The sequence below is a fragment of the Phaenicophaeus curvirostris genome, chromosome 33 (genome assembly GCF_032191515.1).
Source record: "Phaenicophaeus curvirostris isolate KB17595 chromosome 33, BPBGC_Pcur_1.0, whole genome shotgun sequence".
Lineage (NCBI taxonomy): Eukaryota > Metazoa > Chordata > Aves > Cuculiformes > Cuculidae > Phaenicophaeus > Phaenicophaeus curvirostris.
This window is the reverse complement of record NC_091424.1, coordinates 663,256-685,135: the sequence shown is the minus strand read 5'-3', so window position 1 is coordinate 685,135 and position 21,880 is coordinate 663,256. Positions and strand designations below refer to the sequence as shown.

The window sequence follows — 21,880 nt, the reverse complement described above, 5'->3', positions numbered from 1 at the left end:
AATGCCTCCAGGCAAGGTGACTCTGCCACTTCCCAGCCACTTCTAATTCTTGACAACATGGCTGGTGAAGAAATTTTTCCTAACATCCAGACTAAACCTCTCCGGTGAAACAGGTGGCCATTTCCTCTTGTTACTTGGAAGAAGGGACCAGCAGCCACTTCTCCAAAACCTCTTTTGTGTTAATTGTAGAGAGTAATGAGGTCCCCCTTCAGCCTCATCTCCAGACTTCAGCTTGTCCTTCCCCAGCTCTGTTCCCCTTCTCTGCATGTGCTCCACCCAGTGGTTGTCTGACTTGTACTGAGGGACCCAAAGCTGAACCCAGGACTGAAGGTTCGGCCTCACCAGTGCTGAGTGCAGGGGGTTGATCTCCTCCCTGCTCCTGCTGGCCACATCATTGCTGATACAAGGCAGGACCCAGAACTTAGCTGTGTTGAATCTCATGCAATTGGCCTCCACCCATGGATCTGGACTGTCCAAGTCCCTCTGCAGAGCCTTCCTGCAATCAAACAGATCAACCCTCTCACCCAATTTGGTGTCACCTGCAAACCGACTGAAAGACCGCTTGATCCCCTCATACAGATCATCAATAAAGATATTCAACCAGACTGGCCCAAACACAGAGCCCTGGGGATGCCGCTTGTGACTGGCCACCAAATGGGTCTGTTCACCACAACTCTCTGGGCACAGCCATCCAGCTGATTTTTACCCAGCAAAGAGAACACCCCTCCAAGCCATGAGCCCTCAGCTTCTCTAGCAGAATGCTGTGAGAGACAATGCCAAAGGCTTTACTTAAGGCCAGGTAGACAACATCCACCGTTTTAACCACATCCACGAAGTGGGTCCCCTGGTCATGGAAGAAGATCAGGTCGGCCAAGAAGGACCTGCCTATCATGAACCTTTACTGGCTGGGCCTGATCCTCTGGTTGACCTGCACTTGCCTGGAGAGTGCACTCAGGATCATCCCCTCAATAATGTTCCCCAGGACTGAAATGAGGCTGACAGGCCTGTGGTTCCCCAGATCCTCCTTCTGACTTTTCTTTTAGTTGGGTGTCACACTGGCAATCCTCCACTGATAAATGAAGGAGAGTGGCTTGACAAGTTCCTCTGCCAACTCCGTCTGTACTCTCGGGAGAATCCCATCCAGCCCACAGACCTGTAAGTGTCCAGGTGGCGTAGCAGGTCCTTGACTGCATCTTCCTGCTCTCCATCCTTGTCTGCCAGCTCAGGAATGCCTCCTGGCATTCACAGACACCCAAGAGCTGCATCTCTAGCACTTCTGGCCATTTCTGGGCATCTACCTGGCTATCCTCCTGGGCCAGAGCCTCATCACCACCACCATCGCCTGTGACCACCACATCCACACCCCCATGTACTTCTTCCTCCTCAAATGCACCCCCCTTGACCTGGCCTCCATCTCTACCACTGTCCCTAAATCCCTGTCCAGTTCCTTCTGAGGCACCAGGGCCATCTCCTACGAAGGATGTGCTGCTCACATCTCCTTTGTAGTCTTCTTGTTTTGTGCAGATTATTCTCTTCTAACCATCATATCCTACGACCACTACCTTGCCATCTGCAAACCCCTGCACTATGGGACCCTCCTGGGCACCAGAGCTTGTGTCCAAATCGCAGCAGCTCCTTGGGGCGCTGGGTTTCTCATTGCTCTGCTGCCCACAGCCAATACATTTTCCCTGTCCCTCTGCCAGGGCAATACTGTGGAACAGTTCTTCTGTAACATCCCCCAGGTCATCAAGCTCTCCTGCTCATGCTCTGACCTTAGGGAGTTTGGGCTTCTAATTGTTAGTGCCTGTTTAGCTTTTGGGTGTTTTGATTTCATTGTGGTGTCCTATGTGCAGATCTTCAGGGCTGTGCGGAGGATCCCCTCAGAGTAGGGATGGCAAAAAGTCTCTTCCATGAGCCTCCCTCACCTGGCCGAGGTCTCCCTGTTTGTCAGCACCACACTGTTTGCCTACCTTGAGCACCACTCAGTCTCGTCCCCATCACTGGATCTGGTGGTGTCACTTTTGTACTCAGTGTTCCCTCCAGCACTGAACCTCCTCATCTAAAGCTAAGGAACCAGCAGTTCATGGATGCAGTGTGGAAACTCATGACTGGATCTCTTAAGCATCACTGATCGCATCATCTTCTTCTGCCTATAAATCATAGAATCACAGAATCATTGAATCATAGAGTCCAACCATTCCCATCAATCACTAAACCATGTCCCTCAGCACTTCATCCACCCATCCCTTAAACACCTCCAGGGAAGGTGAATCAAGCACCTCCCTGGGCAGCCTGTTCCAGTGCCCAATGACCTTTACTGTGAATTATTTTTTTTCCTAATATCCAGCTCAAATCTCCCCTGGCGGAGCTTGAGGCCATTCCCTCTTGTCCTGTCCCCTGTCACTTGGGAGAAGAGGCCAGCTCCCTCCTCTCCACAACTCCTTTCAGGAAGTCGTAGAGAGCAATGAGGTCACCCCTCAGCCTCCTCTTCTCCAGGCTAAACACCCCCAGCTTTCTCAGCCACTCCTCATAAGGCCTGTTCTCCTGCCCCTTCACCAGCTTTGTTGCTCTTCTCTGGACTCGCTCCAGAGCCTCAAAATCCTTCTTGTGGTGAGGGGCCCAGAACTGAACACAGGATTTGAGGTGCAGTCTCACCAGTGCCAAGTACAGAGGGAGAAGAACCTCCTTGGACCTGCTGGCCACGTCATTTCTGATCCCAGCCAAGATGCCATTGGCCTTCTTGGCCACCTGGGCCACTGCTGGCTCATGTTCAGTCACTGTCAACCAACACCCCCAGGTCCCTCTCTTCCAGGCAGCTTTCTAGACAGACTTCTCCTAGTCTGTAGCACCGCATAGGGTTGTTGTGTCCCAAGTGCAGGACCTGGCATTTGGCCTTGATAACCTCATGCCATTTGTCTCTGCCCAGCTGTCCAGCCTGTTCAGATCCCTTTGCAGAGCTTCCCGACCCTCCAGCAGATCGACACTTCCACCCCGCTTAGTGTTGTCCGCTAACTTGCTAAGGGTGCATTCTTATTTGGTAGTATGTGCTTTATGGACAGCTCCCTTTAACCAAGAATACACTGGAGATACCCTCGTGGGCACCCAGGAATGTGACCAAAAAGGCTTTAGAAAGGAAGAGCTAAGCTCAATAAATTGAACACTCTCTGATCACATTGATCTCTGCGTTTGATTCCGTGAGGCTCCCGTCTAAATTTTCTCGTGCCCCTCCCATGCCCACGCTCTGGGTGGGGCGTGGGAAATAGGCAGGGCTTGGGAAAGGGCAGGGCGTGGGAAAAGGTAGAGCGTGGGAAAGGGTGGGGCGTGGGAAAGGGCAGGTTATGGGAACGGGTAGGGTGTGGGAACAGGCAGAGCATGGGAATGCTGGGGTGTGGGATCAGGCGGGGCTGGGGATTGAGCATGGGAACAAGCAGGTGATGGGAATCAGCGAAGCGTGGGAAATACGTGGAGTGTGGGAAGAAGCAGGTCATGGGAACGGGCTTAGTGTGAGACTAGAAGGAGCTTGGCAATAGCCAGGTTGTAGGAATTTGTGCAGTGTGGGTATGGGCGAGTCATAGGATCAAGCAGGGGCAGAGAGAGAGCGTGGGAATGGTTCGGGAGTGGGAAATAAGCAGAACTTGTGATGGTGTGATGAATGGGAATGGGCGGGGTGTTCGACATAGCTGGAGTGTGGGAATGAGTGGGGCATGGAAAGAGGCCGGCTGTAGAATCAGGCAGAGCATGGGAAAAGGTGGGGTTTGGGAATGGGTTGGCTATGAGAAGTAGTCTGGTCTTTGGAACTCTAACCTTAACCTTAACACTAAGTCTAATATCGATAACCCTAATCCTAACCCTAATTTCGCTAACCCAAATCATGAACTGAACCATAACACTAAACCTAAAACTAATGTCACTAACCCTAACCTAAACCTAACACTAATGACCCTAACCCTAACGACACTAACTGTAACCCCGCCTCTACGTAGAAATCTTGAGGAAGCAGGAAGAACTCTTCTTTAAATCATAGAAATAAAATTTATACTTTTATGAAAGGTCAGATTTAACCATGCAATCCATTTAATATTTTCTTAAAGATTTTGAATATTCACTTACCAATAAAGGAAATATATAGTAGAGTTTGTTAATAGAATGAGGGGTTTGGTAATAGCCTAGAGTTTGAGACACTATAAATCTTTGGTAGCCACTTTTCATTCTTTTATGCAATGGAAGAGTAAGATTAAATAGTGATGAATAGAAATTAGTAATTTAAAATTAGAATTTTCCTCAACCATATCGACATTTATCCCTATTTAATGTCGCCTATAATGTATTTAGTTTTGTACCCCCTTTTTCCTATACACTGTAGCAGGGACATCTGGCATTATTTTGTACAATAAAGAAGGTTATGTTCTCAGTTGTTTCTTAAGAGCCACCATAAAATAAAGACATATATTAGGAATTTTCTGTTCATATTTTTGGCAGGCAGATAGAGAGACAATTGACATACCTAACAACATAGATATGAATAAGCATAATCCATGCAGATGTTTTCCTCCTCCCCATAATATAGTAGATTTTGAAAATAGAAAGTGGTTTTGGGTAGTTGTCTAGAGTATGAGATATTTTAAATCTTTGGTTACTACTTTTAATTTTTTTATGCAATGAAAGAGTAAGATTAAATAGCGATGAATAGAAAATTAGAAATATCAAATTAGAATTTTCCTCCACAAGATCGACATTTCCCCCTATTTAATGTCTGACATAATTGAATAAAATATAATGACAGAAATATGGTGTTAATTTTCCAGTCCATGAACTAGGCAGAGTATGGGAATGGGCAGGATGTTGGATAGGGCGGAGCATTGGAAGAGGCGGAGTGTGGGAAAGAGGCAGAGCATGGGATAGGGAAGGGCAGAGGATGGAACATGGGATGAGACGAGCCCTGGGAATGAGCAGAGAGTGGGAATAGGTGGCACATGGGAATGTGCGGGGTGTGGGAACTGGAATGGCATGGGAAAGGGCGGGGCGTGAATATAGGAGGAAGGTGGGAATCGGTGGAGTGGAGCTGTGGTGGAACGTGGGAAATAGGTGGAGAGTGGGAAGTGGCTGGGCCAAGGACAGAGCATGGGGAATAGGCAGAGGGTGGGAGTCGGCGGGCCTGAATACGCAGCGTAGGACTTTGCTCCTATAAGCCTTAGGGTTAGGGTTAAGGTTAGAGTTGCAAGGACCAGAATATTTCCCACGCCCAGCCCGTTCCAAAGCCCCACCTCATCACATGCTTTGCCCGATCCTTAGCCCCGCCTCTTTCCATGCCCCACTAATTCCCACACTCCAGCTATGTCCAACACCCCACCCATTCCAATTCATAACACCATCACAAGTTCTGATTATATATTCCATGCCCGAACAGTTCCCACGCTCTGTATCTTCCCCTCTTCCATCCCTTGCCAACCCATACCCACACTGCACATATTCCTATGACCTGGCTATTGCCACGCTCCTTCTAGTCTCACACCGAACCCTTTCCCATCACCCGCTTCTTCCCACTCTCTTCCTATTTCCCACGCCCTGCCCATTCCCATCATCTGCTTTTTCCCACGCTCCAACCTCAGCCCCGCCCATTCCCGCACCCCACCCATTCCCACGCTCTGACTCTTCCCACACCCTGCCCCTTCTCATGCCCCACCCATTCCCACACTCTGTCTTTTCCTGTGGCAACGTTGTACAGAGAAGATGGCCTGGATGCTGTGGGACGGAGCAATTCTATCAAAGCCTTGAAACAGAGAGTTGAAAGGTAACAAAAAGGCCAGCTGAAAGGAATACAAGAGCTAGTTGGGTGGGAACAAGAACCAGCTGAAAGAAAAGTTATTCAAGAGAACTATCAACATAGTTTATTTGAATGTAATTTGGTTTCTTATCATGTGCAATACTTTAGCCAAGAATATGTTAGTAATAGCTTTATGGACAGCTACATTTAACCAAGAATACACTGTAGATACCCTCGTGGGCACCCAAGAATGTGACCAAAAAGGGTTTATAAAGAAACAGCTAAGCTAAATCAATTGAACACTCGCTGATCATCTTGATCTCTGTGTTTGATTCCATGACGCTACTGTCTAAATTTCCCCGTGCCTCTCCCATGTTCACGCTCCGGGTAGGGCGTGGGAAATAGGCGGGGCTTGGGAACGGGCAGGGCATGGGAAAAGGTAGAGCGTGGGAAAGGGTGGGGCTTGGGAACGGGCAGGGTGTGGGAACTGGCAGAGCATGGGAATGGGTGGGGCATGGGAACAGACAGGGCGTGGGAATTGTTGGGGCGCGGAAACGGGCAGGGAGTGGGAACAGGAAGAGTGCGGGAATGGGTGGGGTATGGGAAAATACAGGGCGTGGGAACAGTCAGAGCATGGGAACTGGTGGGGCGTAGGTACAGGCAGAGCATGGGAATGGGTGGGGTTTGGGAATTGGCAGAGCGTGGGAAAAGCAGAGCATGGGAATGGGTGGGGTGCGAGATCAGGCGCAGCTGATGATGGAGCATGGGAGCAAGCAGGTGGTGGGAATTGGCGAGGCGTGGGAAATAGGTGGAGTGTGGGAAGAAGCAGGTGATGGGAACGGGCTTAGTGTGAGACTAGAAGGAGCGTGGCAATAGCCAGGTGGCAGGAATATGTGCAGTGTTGGTATGGGTGAGGCAGAGCGTGGGAATGGTTCGGGAGTGGGAAATAAGCAGAACTTGTGATGGTGTGATGAAGGGGAATGGACGGGGTATTGAACATGGCTGGAGTTTTGGAATTAGTGGGGCATGGAAAAAGGAGGGGCTTAGGGTGGTGCAGAGCATGGGAAAAAGCTGGGGTTTGGGAACGGGTTTGGCCCTGGAAGTAGTCTGGTCTTTGGAAATCTAACCCTAACCCAAACCCTAATATCACTAACCCTAATCGTAACCCTAATGTCGCTAACTCAAATCATAAAACGAACCAGAACTGTAGCCCTAAACCTAATGTCGGTAACCCTAACCATAAATCTAACCCTAATGACCCACACCGAACGTCCCTAACCGGAACCCTATCCCTACGTAGAAATCTTGAGGAAGCAGGAAGAACTCTTCTTTACATCATAGAAATCAAGTTTATACCTTTATGAAGGTCAAATTTTACCATAAGATCCATCTAAAATTTTCTTCAAGATTTTTGAATATTCACTTACCTATAAATGAAATAAATAGTAGAGTTTGATAATAGAAATAGGGGATTGGCAATTGCCTAGAATTTGAGATATTTTAAATCTTTGGTAGACACTTTTCATCCTTCTATGCAATGGAAGAGTAAGATTAAACAGTGATGAATACAAATTTAGAAATTTTAAATCACAATCTTCCTCCACCATGTCGACATTGCTCCCTATTTATTGTCACCCATAACGTATTTATTTTTGTCCCACCTTTCTCCTCTAAACTGTAGCAGGGACATCTGGCACTATTTTGTACAACAGAGAAGGTTATGTTCTCAGTTGGATCTTAAGTGCCACCATAGAATAAAGAAATTTATTAGGAATATTCTGTATTTATTTTTGGCAGGTAGCTTGAGAGACAAATGATGTACCTCACAAGATAGAGATGAATAAGCATAATCCATGCAGATGTTTTCCTCTTCCCCATCATCTAGACGATAGTGGATTTTGATAACAGCAAGTGGGTTTTGGTAATTGTCTAGAATTTGAGGTATTTTAAATATTGTGTAGCTACTTTTCATTCTTTTATGCAATGAAAGAGTAAGATTAAATAGCAATGAATAGGAATTTAGAAATTTCAATGTCCATTGGGGGGAGGAAAATTCTAATTTGAAATTTCTATTTGAAATCTCTGGGTTCCCACACCCTGTCAATTCCCACCTGAAGGTGCAAATGAGACAGCATGATTCTTTTGATTTAGTGTTGCCAAAGTGTAAGAGTAACTGACACAGTGTTTGGCAGAGTATTCTCCACTTTGCAAGGTACTAGAGAAATTTTTCAGAATATGTCTCTTTTGTGAGATGTGAACATATATGAGCTTGGTCTGCGACTTAAAGACTAGGATTTTTTACTTCACCACTCCTCATCTGTGTCCTGGAACTGCTCTGGCACACTTTGGAGAGGAGAAAACAGGTGAATTTACTGATCTCAAAAACATAGCTTCTGATAAATCATTGGTGACTAATAGAGTTCTGAATGCATAAAATAGAAATGCATAGATCTTAAGGAAGAACCATCAGCTCATTTTAAGAACTTACCAGTAAAATTTTCTTATGTATCAACACTTCCTTTCAAGAACTAGTTCTCTTGTATTCAATTGGATATCCGTTGAAAGTTGACCTATATTTCCTCCCAAAAAAAAGTCTTTATTTGAGAGGAGAGTAAACAGAACATTTCCTGGCTATGTTCTTCTTGAAGTTAAGCTGTGGACCTCAAAAGGCAAAAAATGGAGCATGTTCCAGAGGCAGTTGAAATAAACTGATGGGGAGGAAGAAAACACCTGCATGGATTATGCTTATTCATCTCTAGGTTGTGAGGTACATCATTTGTCTCTCAAGCTGACTGCCAAAAAGAAATACAGAAAATTGCTGATGTATTTGTATATTCTGTGGTGGCACTTAAGAAACAACTGAGAACATAACCTTCTGAATTGTACAAAAGAGTGTCAGATGTCCCTCCTACAGAATATAGGAGAAAGGCTTTCTAAAATAAATACATTGTGGGCGACAATGAATAGGGAGAAATGTCAATTTTGTGGAGGAAAATTCTAATTTGAAATTTCTAAATTTCTATTCATTACTATTTAATCTTACTCCTCCATTGCATAAAAGAATGAAAAGTACCTACCAAAGATATAAAAATTTCAAACTCTAGACAATTACCAAAACCCTATTTCTTCTATCAAACTCTACTATCTATTTCATTGTTTGGTAAATGAATATTCAAAATCTTGAAAAAAAAATTAGATGGATTGTTTGGTAAATGTTAACCCTTTCCTAATAGATTAAATTTGATTTCTATGATGTAAAGAAGAGTTCTTAATGCTTCCTCAAGTTTTCTACGTAGGGGTAGGTTTATGGTTAGGGGCGTTAGGGTTAGGGTGATGGTTAGGGTTAGTGACATTGGCTTTAAGGTTACGGTTGTGGTTCGGTTTCTGGTTTGGGTTAGCGACATTAGGGTTAGGATTACGATTAGTGATATTAGCCTTAGGGTTAGGGTTAAGGTTAGAGTTCCAAAGACCAGACTATTTCCCACGCCCAGTCTGTTCCAAAGCCCCACCGTATCCCATGCTTTGCCCGATCCTTAGCCCCGCCTCTTTCCATGCCCCACTAATTCCCACACTCCAGCTATGTCCAACACCCCACCCATTCCCATTCATCACACCATCCTAAGTTCTGCTTATTTTCCATGCCCGAACAGTTCCCACGCTCTGCCTCTTCCCCTCTTCCATCCCCTGCCCCACCCATACCCACACTGCACATATTCCTACGACCTGGCTATTGCCACGCTCCTTCTAGTCTCACACCGAACCCTTTCCCATCACCCGCTTCTTCCCACTCTCTTCCTATTTCCCACGCCCTGCCCATTCCCATCATCTGCTTTTTCCCACACTCCAACCTCAGCCCTGCCCATTCCCGCACCCCACCCATTCCCACGCTCTGACTCTTCCCACACCCCGCCCCTTCTCATGCCCCACCCATTCCCACACTCTGTCTTTTCCTGTGGCAACGTTGTACAGAGAAGATGGCCTGGATGCTGTGGGACTGAGCAATTCTATCAAAGCCTTGAAACAGAGAGTTAAAAGGTAAAAAAAAGGACAGCTGAAAGGAATACAAGAGCTATTTCAGTGGGAACAAGCACCAGCTGAAAGAAAAATGATTCAAGAGAACTATCAACATAGTTTATTTGAATGTCACTTGGTTTCTTAGCATGCGCAGTATTTTAGCAAATTCTATGTTAGTAATAGCTTTATGGACAGCTCCCTTTAACCAAGAATACACTGTAGATACCCTCGTGGGCACCCAGGAATGTGACCAAAAAGGGTTTATAAAGAAACAGCTAAGCTAAATCAATTGAACACCCGCTGATCATCTTGATCTCTGTGTTTGATTCCATGACGCTACTGTCTAAATTTCCCCGTGCCCCTCCCATGTTCACGCTCTGGGTAGGGCGTGGGAAATAGGCGGGGCTTGGGAACGGGCAGGGCGTGGGAAAATGTAGAGCGTGGGAAAGGGTGGGGCTTGGGAATGGGCAGGGTGTGGGAACAGGCAGAGCATGGGAATGGGTGGGGCATGGGAAGAGACAGGGCGTGGGAATTGTTGGGGCGTGGGAACGGGCAGGGAGTGGGAAGAGGAAGAGTGTGGGAATGGGTGGGGTATGGGAAAATACAGGGCGTGGGAACAGTCAGAGCATGGGAACTGGTGGGGCGTAGGTAGAGGCAGAGCATGGGAATGGGTGGGGTTTGGGAATTGGCAGAGCATGGGAAAAGCAGAGCATGGGAATGGGTGGGGTGCGAGTTCAGGCGCGGCTGAGGATGGAGCATGGGAGCAAGCAGGTGGTGGGAATTGGCGAGGCGTGGGAAATAGGTGGAGTGTGGGAAGAAGCAGGTCATGGGAACGGGCTTAGTGTGAGACTAGAAGGAGCGTGGCAATTGCCAGGTGGCAGGAATATGTGCAGTGTTGGTATGGGTGAGGCAGAGGATTGAGCAGGGGAAGAGACAGAGCGTGGGAATGGTTCGGGAGTGGGAAATAAGCAGAACTTGTGATGGTGTGATGAATGGGAATGGGCAGGGTGTTCAACATAGCTGGAGTGTGGGAATGAGTGGGGCATGGAAAGAGGCGGGGCGTAGAATCGGTCAGAGCATGCGAAAAGGTGGGGTTTGGGAATGGGTTGGCTATGAGAAAGAGTCTGGTCTTTGGAACTCTAACCTTAACCTTAACACTAATAGCGCTAACCCTAATCCTAAGCCTAATGTCGCTAACCCAAATCATGAACCGAACCATAACAGTAACCCTGAAACTAATGTCACTAACCCTAACCATAAACCTAACACTAATGACCCTAACCCTAACGACACTAACTGTAACCCCGCCACTATGTAGAAATCTTGAGGAAGAAGGAAGAACTCTTCTTTAAATCATACAAATCAAATTTATACTTTTATGAAAGGTCAAATTTAACCATGCAATCCATTTAATATTTTCTTAAAGATTTTGAATATTCACTTACCAATAAAGGAAATATATAGTAGAGTTTGTTAACAGAATGAGGGTTTTCATAATAGCCTAGAGTTTGAGATACTATAAATCTTTGGTAGCCACTTTTCACTCTTATGTAATGGAAGAGTAAGATTAAATAGTGATGAATAGAAATTTAGTAATTTTAAATTAGAATTTTCCTCAACCATATCGACATTTCTCCCTATTTAATGTCACCTATAATGTATTTATTTTTATACCTCCTTTCTCCTATACTCTGTAGCAGGGACATCTGGCACTATTTTGTACAATATAGAAGGTTATGTTCTCAGTTGTTTCTTAAGAGCCACCATAAAATAAAGACATATATTAGGAGTTTTCTGTACATATTTTTGGCAGGCAGATGGAGAGACAATTGACGTACTTAACAACATAGATATGAATAAGCATAATCCATGCAGATGTTTTCCTCCTCCCCATCATAGAGTAGATTTTGATAATAAAAAGTGGTTTTGGGTAGTTGTCTAGAGTATGAGATATTTCAAATCTTTGGTTATTACTTTTAAATTTTATGCAATGGAAGAGTAAGATTAAATAAAGATGAATAGAAAATTAGAAATTTCAAATTAGAATTTTCCCCTAGCAGATAGACACTTCTTCCTATTTAATGTCTGACATAATTGAATAAAATATAATGACAGAAATATGGTGTTAATTTTCCAGTCCATGAACTAGGCAGAGTATGGGAATGGGCAGGATGTTGGATAGGGCGGAGCATTGGAAGAGGCGGAGTGTGGGAAAGAGGCAGAGCATGTGATAGGGAAGGGCAGAGGATGGAGCATGGGATGAGACGAGCCCTGGGAATGAGCAGAGAGTGGGAATAGGTGGCGCGTGGGAATATGCGGGGTGTGGGAAGTGGAATGGCGTGGGCAAGCGCGGGGCGTGAGTAGAGGAGGAAGGTGGGAACGGGTGGAGTGGAGCTATGGTGGAACGTGGGTAATAGGTGGAGAGTGGGAAGCGTCTGGGCCAAGAACAGAGCATGGGGAATAGGCAGAGGGCGGGAATGGGCGGGCTGAATATGGATCGTAGGACTTTGCTCCTATAAGCCTTAGGGTGAGGGTTAAGGTTAGAGTTCCAAGGACCAGATTATTTCCCACGCCCAGCCCGTTCCAAAGCCCCACTGTATCCCATGCTTTGCCCAATCCTTAGCCCCGCCTCTTTCCATGCCCCACTAATTCCCACACTCCAGCTATGTCCAACACCCCACCCATTCCCATTCATCACACCATCCTAAGTTCTGCTTATTTTCAATGCCCAAACACTTCCCATGCTCTGCCTCTTCCCCTCTTCCATCTCCTGTCCCACCAATACCCACACTGCACATATTCCTACAACCTGGCTATTGCCATGCTCCTTCTAGTCTCACACCGAACCCTTTCCCATGACCTGCTTCTTCCCACTCTCTTCCTATTTCCCACGCCCTGCCCATTCCCATCATCTGCTTTTTCCCACGCTCCAACCTCAGCCCCGCCCATTCCCGCACCCCACCCATTCCCACGCTCTGACTCTTCCCACACCCTGCCCCTTCTCATGCCCCACCCATTCCCACACTCTGTCTTTTCCTGTGGCAACGTTGTACAGAGAAGATGGCCTGGATGCTGTGGGACTGAGCAATTCTATCAAAGCCTTGACACAGAGAGTTGAAAGATAAACAAAGGCCAGCTGAAAGGAATACAAGAGCTATTTCAGTGGGAACAAGCACCAGCTGAAAGGAAAACGATTCAAGAGAACTATCAACATAGTTTATTTGAAGGTACCTTGGTTTCTTAGCCTGTGCAGTATTTTAGCAAATTCTATGTTAGTAATAGCTTTATGGACAGCTCCCTTTAACCAATACACTGTAGATACCCTCGTGGGCACCCAGGAATGTGACCAGAAAGGGTTTATAAAGAAAGAGCTAAGCTCAATCAATTGAACACTCGCTGATCATCTTGATCTCTGTGTTTGATTCCATGACGCTACTGTCTAAATTTCCCCGTGCCCCTCCCATGTTCACGCTCCGGGTAGGGCGTGGGAAATAGGCGGGGCTTGGGAACGGGCAGGGCGTGGGAACAGGCAGAGCATGGGAATGGGTGGGGCATGGGAACAGACAGGGCGTGGTAATTGTTGGGGCGTGGGAACGGGCAGGGAGTGGGAAGAGGAAGAGTGCAGGAATGGGTGGGGCATGGGAACAGACAGGGCGTGGGAATTGTTGGGGCGCGGGAACGGGCAGGGAGTGGGAAGAGGAAGAGTGCGGGAATGGGTGGGGTATGGGAAAATACAGGGCGTGGGAACAGTCAGAGCATGGGAACTGGTGGGGCGTAGGTACAGGCAGAGCATGGGAATGGGTGGGGTTTGGGAATTGGCAGAGCGTGGGTAAAGCAGAGCATGGGAATGGGTGGGGTGCGAGATCAGGCACGGCTGATGATGGAGCATGGGAGCAAGCAGGTGGTGGGAATTGGCGAGGCGTGGGAAATAGGTGGAGTGTGGGAAGAAGCAGGTCATGGGAACGGGCTTAGTGTGAGAATAGAAGGATCATGGCAATAGCCAAGTTGTTGTTCTATGTGCAGTGTGGTTATGGGTGAGGCAGAGGATTGAGCAGGGGATGGGACAGAGTATGGGAATGGTTTGGGAGTGGGAAATAAGCAGAACTTGTGATGGTTTGATGAACGGTAATGGGTGGGGTGTTGGACATAGCTCGAGTGTGGGAATGAGTGGGGTATTGAAAAAGGCGGGGCTTAGGATGGGGCAGAGCGTGGGACAAGGTGGGGTTTGGGAATGGGTTGGGTATGGGAAATAGTCTGGTCTTTGGAACTCTAACCTTAACCTTAACACTAAGTCTAATATCGATAACCCTAATCCTATCCCTAATGTCACTAACCCAAATCTTATACAGAACCGTAACAGTAACCCTGAAACTAATGTCACTAACCCTAACCATAAACCTAACACTAATGACCCTAACCCTAACGACACTAACTGTAACCCTACACCTACATAGAAATCTTGAGGAAGCAGGAAGAACTCTTCTTTACATCATAGAAATAAAATTTATATTTTACGAAAGGCCAAACTTTACCATACGATCCAACTAAAATTTTGTTCAAGATTTTGAATATACGTTAACCAATAAATGAAATCTATAGTAGAGTTTTATAAGAGAAAGAGGGTTTTGGTAACTGTCTAGAATTTGAGATATTTTAAATCTTTGGTAGCTACTTTCCCTTCTTTTCTGCAATGAAATATTAAGAATAAATAGCAGTGAGTAGAAATGTAGAAATTTCAAATTAGAATTTTCCTCCACTTGATCGACAATTCTCCCAATTCCATATCGCCCATAATGTATTTATTTTATACACCCTTTCTCCTATAATCTGTAGCAGGGACATTTGGTATTACTTTGTACAATACAGAAGGTTATGTACTCAGCTGTTTCTTAAGTGCCAACATAAAATAAAGAAAGACATTAGGAATTTTCTGTATATATTTTTGGCAGGCAGATTGAGAGACAAATGACGTACCTAACAACATAGATATGAATAAGCAGAATCCATGCAGATGTTTTCCTCCTCCCCATCATATAATAGATTTTGAAAATAGAAAGTGGTTTTTGGTAATTGTCTAGAGTTTGAGATATTTTAAATCTTTGGTTTCTACTTTTCATTCTTTTTTGGAATGAAGAAGTAAGATTAAATAGCGATAAATAGAAAATTCGAAATTTCACATTAGAATTTTCCTCTACTAGATCGACATTAGTCCCTATTTAATGTCGGACATAATTGAATAAAATATAATAAGGCATGCAGGCAATTGCTGTGACAGAAATATATTGTTAATTTTTCCAGTCCATGAAATAGGCAGAGCATGGGAACCGGCAGGATGTTGGATAGGGTGGAGCATTGGAAGAGGCGGAGTGTGGGAAAGAGGCAGAGCATGTGATAGGGAAGGGCAGAGGATGGAACATGGGATGAGAGGCGCCCTGGGAATGAGCAGAGAATGGGAATAGGTGGCGCGTGGGAATGTGCGGGGTGCGGGAACTGGAATGGCGTGGGGTTTTTTTAAATAATGTGAATGCATAGATCTCAAGGAAGAACCATCAGCTAATTTTAAGAAGTTATCACTAAAATTCTTTCTTATATATGAATACTTCCTTTGCACAACTATTTATCTTGTATTCAATTGGATATCCATTTATGATGTCCTATATTTGTGTCCTTAAACTAAACTTTATTTGAGAGGAGAGTAAACAGAACATTTCCTGGCTGTGTTCTTCTTTAAGTTAAACTGTGGACCTCAAAATGTAAAAAAATGGAGCATGTTCCAGAGGCAGTTGAAATAAACTGACGGGGAGGATGAAAACTTCTGCATGGATTATGTTTATTCATATCTATGTTGTGAGGTGCATCACCTGTTTTTCAAGCTGCCTGCAAAAATATATAGAAAAAAATGCTAATATATTTCTTTATTCAACGGTGGCACTTAAGAAACTATTGATATCATAAACTTCTTTATCATAAAAAGACAGTGCCTTATGTCCCTGCTGCAGAGTATAGGAGGAAGGAGTATAAGATAAATACGTTATGGGTGACATTAAATACGGAGAAATATCGATTGCGTGGAGGAAAATTCTAATTTGAAATTTCTAAATTTCTATGCATCGCTACTACAATATTACACTTCCATATCATAAAAGAATGAAAAGCAACTACCAAAGATTTAAAATAGCTCGAATTCTAGAAAATTAGCAACAACCTCTTTCTATTATCAATCTCTAATATATATTTCATTTATTGGTTAGTGGATATTAAAAATCTTGATTAAAACTTTAGATGGATTTTGTAATAGAATAAATTTGATTTCTATGATGTAAAGAAGAGTTCCTACTGCTTCCTCAAGATTCTTTGTTCAACCACTCATCATCTGTTTCTTGTAACTGCTCTGGCACACTTTCAAGATGAGAACATTTGCGAATTTAATGATCTCAAAATCATCGCTTCTGATAAATACGTTAGAAAACTAATTATGGCAAGAGTGGTTTTGTTTGTGTGTTGGTTTGATATTTTTATTTTTTTATAAGAATGTAAATGCATTGATCTTCAGCAAGAACCATCAGCTAATTCTAAATTTCTATTCATCGCTATTTAATCTTAATCTTCCATTACATAAATGAATGAAAAGTATCTACCAAAGATTTAAAATATCTCAAATTCTAGACAATTACCAAAACCCACTTTCTTATATAAAACTCTTCTATATATTTCATTTATTGGTCAATGAATATTCGAAATCTTAAAGAAAATTTTTGTTGGATTTCATGGTAAAATTTAACCCTTTCATAATAGATTAAATTTGATTTCTGTGATGTAAAGAATAGTTCTTAATGCCTCCTCACGTTTTCTGTGTAGGGTTAGGGTTATGGTTAGGGTCGTTAGGGTTAGGGTTTGGGTCATTAGGGTTATGGTTATGGTTTGCGTTAGAGACATAAGTTTTAGGGGTACGGTTATGGTTTGGTTTATGGTTCAGGTTAGTGACATTAGGGTTAGGATTAAGGTTAGCGATATTAGCCATAGGGTTGGGTTTAAGGTTAGAGTTCCAAAGACCAGACTATTTCCCACGCACAGCCCATTCCCAAGCCCTGTCTTTTCCATTCTTTTCCCAATCCTAAGTCCCGCATCATTTCATGCCCCACTAATTCCCACACTCTCTGTCCAACACCCCATCCATTACCATTCATAACACCATCACACACTGTGCTTATTTCCCAATCTCAAACTTTTCCCACGCTCTGCCTCTTCCCCTGCTCGATCCTCTGACCTGCCTATACCCACGATGCATATATTCCTATGAACTAGATATTGCCACACTCCTTCAGTTTTCACACCCAGCCTGTTCCCATGACCCGCTTGTTCCCACAATCCACCTGTTTCCCAAGGCCTGAAGATTCCCATCATGTGCTTGTTGCAATGCTCCATCATCAGCCCAATCAGTTCCCACGCCCCGCCGATTCCCACACTCTGCCTGTTCCCACATCCCGCCCATTCCCATGCCTCACCCATTCCCATGCTCTGCCTGTTCGCATGCCCTGCCCCTTCTCATGCCCCACCCATTCCCACACTCTGTCTTTTCCCGTGCCCCTCCCATTCCCACACTCTGCCTGTTTTAATTCCCCACCCATTCCCAAGCCCTGCCTTTTCCCATGCCCCAACCATTCCCACGCTTGGCCTTTTCCCACGCCCTCCCCGTTTGAATGCCCCACCCCTTCCCATGCTCTGCCTGTTCCCACACCCTCCCTGTTCTCACACCCCACCCATTCCCATGCTCTATAATTCCCCACCCCCTGCCAGTTCACACGCCTCTTTTATTTCCACGCCCCACCGATTCCCATCACCTTCTTTTTCCCACAATCCATCCTCAGCGCTGCCCATACCCGTGCCTCACCCATTCCCATTCTCTGCCTCTTCCCACTCCCTGCCCATTCCCACGCCCCACCCTTTCCCACGCTCTATCTTTTCCCAAGCCCTGCCTTTTCCCGCGCCCTGCTTATTTCCCATGCCCCAGCCATTCCCACGCTCCATACTCAGCCCCGCACATTCCCAGCCACTGCCTATTTCCCACGCTCTCTTCTTGGCCCAGCTGCTGTCAGAAGAGATGCTGAGCAAGAATGACCATGAATGCTGCAGAGCCTCTGGAGATAAAACTGCGGAGAACTTTGATAAGCAGCTAGCCTCCAGCCTGAGAAAATTCAACATCAGTGACAAAACCAAGAAGGCATACAAACAATCACAGTGGTCACGAGGAGCTGGGAAGGGGAAGAATAGCTGTGGAAATTTTTATAAAGGACTTGCAGGACTGTTATTGACATTTCATTATGGTATAAAGATGAGGTTGTAACAACAATCTTGGCCTCAGTTGAACTTAAATGAGAGTCCGTGTCTGTTTAAAATGCCAAAAGCTGCCTCCCACTCTCCACCTATTTACCACGCTCCAACACAGCTCCACTCCAGCTGTACCCACGTTCCTCCTAGAATCACGCCCCACCCTTTCCCATGCCTTTCCAGTTCCCACACCCCACCTGTTCCCATACACCACCTATTCCCACTCTCTGCTCGTTTCCAGGGCTCATCTCATCCCATGCTCCATCCTCTGCCCTTCACCATCACATGCCCCTCACCACAAGAAGGATGTTGAGGCCCTCTAGTGAGTCCAGAGAAGAGCAAAGAAGCTGGTGAAGGGGCTGGAGAACAGGCCTTATGAGGAGCGTCTGTGAGGGCTGGGGGTGTTTAGCCTGGAGAAGAGGAGGCTGAGGGAAGACCTCGTTGCTTTCTGTAACTACCTGAAAAGAGGTTGTAGAGAGGAGGTTACTGGCCTCTTCTCCCAATTGACAGGGGACAGGACAAGAGGAAATGGCCTCAAGCTCTACCAGGGGAGGTTTAGGCTGGACATTAGGAAAAAATATTTCACAGAAAGGGTCATTGGGCACTGGCAGAGGCTGCCCAGGTAGGAGATTTGTCACCTTCCCTAGAGGTGGTTAAGGCACCGGTGAAAAAGATCCTAAGGGGCATGTTTTATTGTTTGATAGGAATGGTTGGCCTCAATGATCTAGTGGGTCTCTCCCAACCTGGTTATTCTATGAATCTATGATTCTATGATTTTATGTCTCTGCTACAGAGGATAGGAGAAAGGGGTTATAAAAAAATACATTATGGGTGACATTAAATAGGGAGAAATGTTGATTGGGTGGAGGAAAGCTCTAATTTCAATTTTCTAAATTTCTATTCATCGGTATTTAATCTTACAATTTCATTGCATGAAAGAATGGAAAGTAGCTACCAAAGATTTAAAATAATTCAAATTCTAGAAAATTACCAAAAACCTTTTTCTTATATCAAACTCTACAATATATTTCATTTAATGAATATATATATTATATTTAATGAATATTCAAAATCTTGAAGAAAATTATAGATGGATTGTATGGTAAATTTTAACCCTTTCATAATAGAATAAATTTGAATTCTATGATGTAAAGAAGAGTTCTTACAGCTTCCCCAAGATTTCTCCATAGCGGTAGGGTTATGGTTAGGGTCCTTAGGGTTAGGGTCATTGTGGTTAGGGTTGTGGTTAGGGTTAGCGACATAAGTGTTAGGGTTACAGTTATGGTTCTGTGTATGCTTCGGGTTAGCGATATTAGGGTTAACATTAGGGTTAGTGATATTAGCATTAAAGTTAATGTTAGAGTTCAAAAGACCAGACTGTTTCCCAACCCTGCCTCTTTCCATGCTCCATCTGTTCCCACGCTCTGCCTGTATCCATGCTTCCCCTATTTCACACGCCCCACCCATTCCCACACTCCATAATCAGCCCCACCAATTTCCACACTCTGCCTATATCCCACACTCTGTTCTTGGCCCAGCCCCTTCCCACTCTCCACCTATATCCCACAATCCACTACAGCTCCACTCCACCTGTTCCCACGTTCCTCCTATACTTACACCCCGCTCTTTGCCACGCCATTCCAGTTCCCACACACCACACATTCCCACGCACCACCTATGCGCACTCTCTGTGCATTCCCAGGGCTCATCTGAACCCGTGCACCATCCTCTTCCCTTCCTCATCACATGATCTGCCTCTTTCCCACGTTCCGCCACTTCCCATGCTCCACCCTATCCAACACCCTGCCCGTTCCCATGCTCTGCCTCTTTCATGGATTGGAAACATTAACAATACATTTCTGTCACAGCAATTGTCTGCACACCTTGTTATCTTTTATTCAATGCGATATCAGCTGAAAGTTTTCCTGTATTTACTTCTTAAAACGAATTTTGAGACGTTATTAAATAGAATAGATTCTTTTCCATCATATTATATATGAGAACAAGAGCCTCAAGATCAAACATAGGAGCACATAGGGGTAGGGTTACGGTTAGGGTTGTTACTGTCAGTAGTTTTAGGGTTATGTTTAGGGATATTGACGTTAGTTTTCCCGTGCTCCACCCTATCCAACACCCTGCCCATTCCCATGCTCTGCCTCTTTCATGGATTGGAAACATTAACGATACATTTCTGTCACAGCAATTGTCTGCACACCTTGTTATCTTTTATTCAATGTTATATCAGCTGGAAGTTTTCCTTTATTTACTTCTTAAAACAGTTTTTTGAGAGGATATTAAACAGACTAGATTATTTTCCATTATATTATAAATGAGAACAAGAGCCTCAAGATCAAACATAGGAGCACGTAGGGGTAGGGTTACGGTTAGGGTTGTTACTGTCAGTAGTTTTAGGGTTATGGTTAGGGTTAGTGACATTAGTTTTTGGGCTAAGGATATGGTTCGGTTTATGGTTCGGGTTTGAGACATTAGGGTTAGGATTAAGGTTACCAAAATTAGCCTTAGGGTTAACGTTAAGATTAGAGTTAAAAAGACCAGATTATTTCCCACACCCAGACCATTCCCAAGCCCCAACATCTCCCATGCTCTGCCCGATCCTAAGCCCTGCCTCTTTCCATGACCTAGTAATTCCCACATTTCAACTATGTCCAACACCCCACACATTCCCATTCCTCACACCATCACAAGTTCTGCTTATTTCCCATGCCCAAACCATCCCCCCACTCTGGCTCTTCCCCTACTCGATCCTCTGCCCAGCCCATACCCACGCTGCACATAGTAGAATGACCTGGCTATTGCCAGGCTCCTCCTATTCTCACACCCAGCCCACTCCCATGATCTGCTTTTTCCCACAATACACCTATTTCCCTTGTTCTGCCAATTCCCATCACCTGCTTTTTCTCATGCTCCAACCCCAGCCCCACCTATTCCCGCACCCCACTCATTCCCACGCTCTGCCTGTTCCCACACCCTGCCCTTTCCCGCGCCACACATATTACACATGCCCCACCCATTCCAACGCTCCATACTCAGCCCCGCCTATTCATGCCCTTTCCCTGTTCCCACGCCCTTCCCGTTGTCATGACCCATCCATTCTCGCACTCTGCCTTTTCCCGTCACCCCCCATTCCCACGCTCTACCTGTTCTAATGCCCTGCCAGTTCCCACGCCCCACTTTTTCCCAAGCTCTGATGGTCCCACAACATGCCCGTTCCCATGTCCCACGTATTTCCCACACACCACACATTGGCACGCTCTGCCTGTTCCACACCCTTCCCATTCCCATGCCCCATACTTTCCCACGCTCTACATTTTCCCATGACCTGCCCGTTCCCATGCCCTGCCTATTTCCCACACTGTGTTCTTGGCCCAGCCCCTTCCCAATATCCACCTATTTCCCAGGCGCCACCACCCCAGCTCCAATACACCCGTTCCCACATTCCTCCTGTACTCACGCCCCTCTGTTTCCCACACCTTTCCAGTTCTCACACCCAGCCCATTCCGATGCACCAACTCTCGCCACTCTCTCATGGCTGAATTTAATGATCTCAAAACCATAGCTTCTGATAAAGGCTTTTGATACCTAATTATGGTAAAAGTGTTTTCCTTTGTTTGTTGGTTGTATTTTTATTCTTTTATGAATATAAATGCATAGACCTTAAGCAAGAACCATCAGCTAATTTTAAGATTTTATCATTAAAATACTTTCTTATGTATGAATACTTCCTTTGCATAACTAGATATCTTGTATTCAATT

At 45.2% G+C, this 21,880-nt stretch overlaps 2 protein-coding genes across 2 annotated transcripts in view; one reads left to right on the top strand and one right to left on the bottom strand.

Moving 5' to 3' along the window:
- The window catches only part of LOC138732498 (antigen WC1.1-like), a 236,620-nt gene that overhangs the window by 96,322 nt on the left and 118,418 nt on the right, over positions 1-21,880 (top strand). The window lies entirely within an intron of this gene.
- The window catches only part of LOC138732470 (scavenger receptor cysteine-rich type 1 protein M130-like), a 107,785-nt gene that overhangs the window by 70,834 nt on the left and 15,071 nt on the right, over positions 1-21,880 (bottom strand). The gene's annotated exons all lie outside the window — the stretch shown is intronic.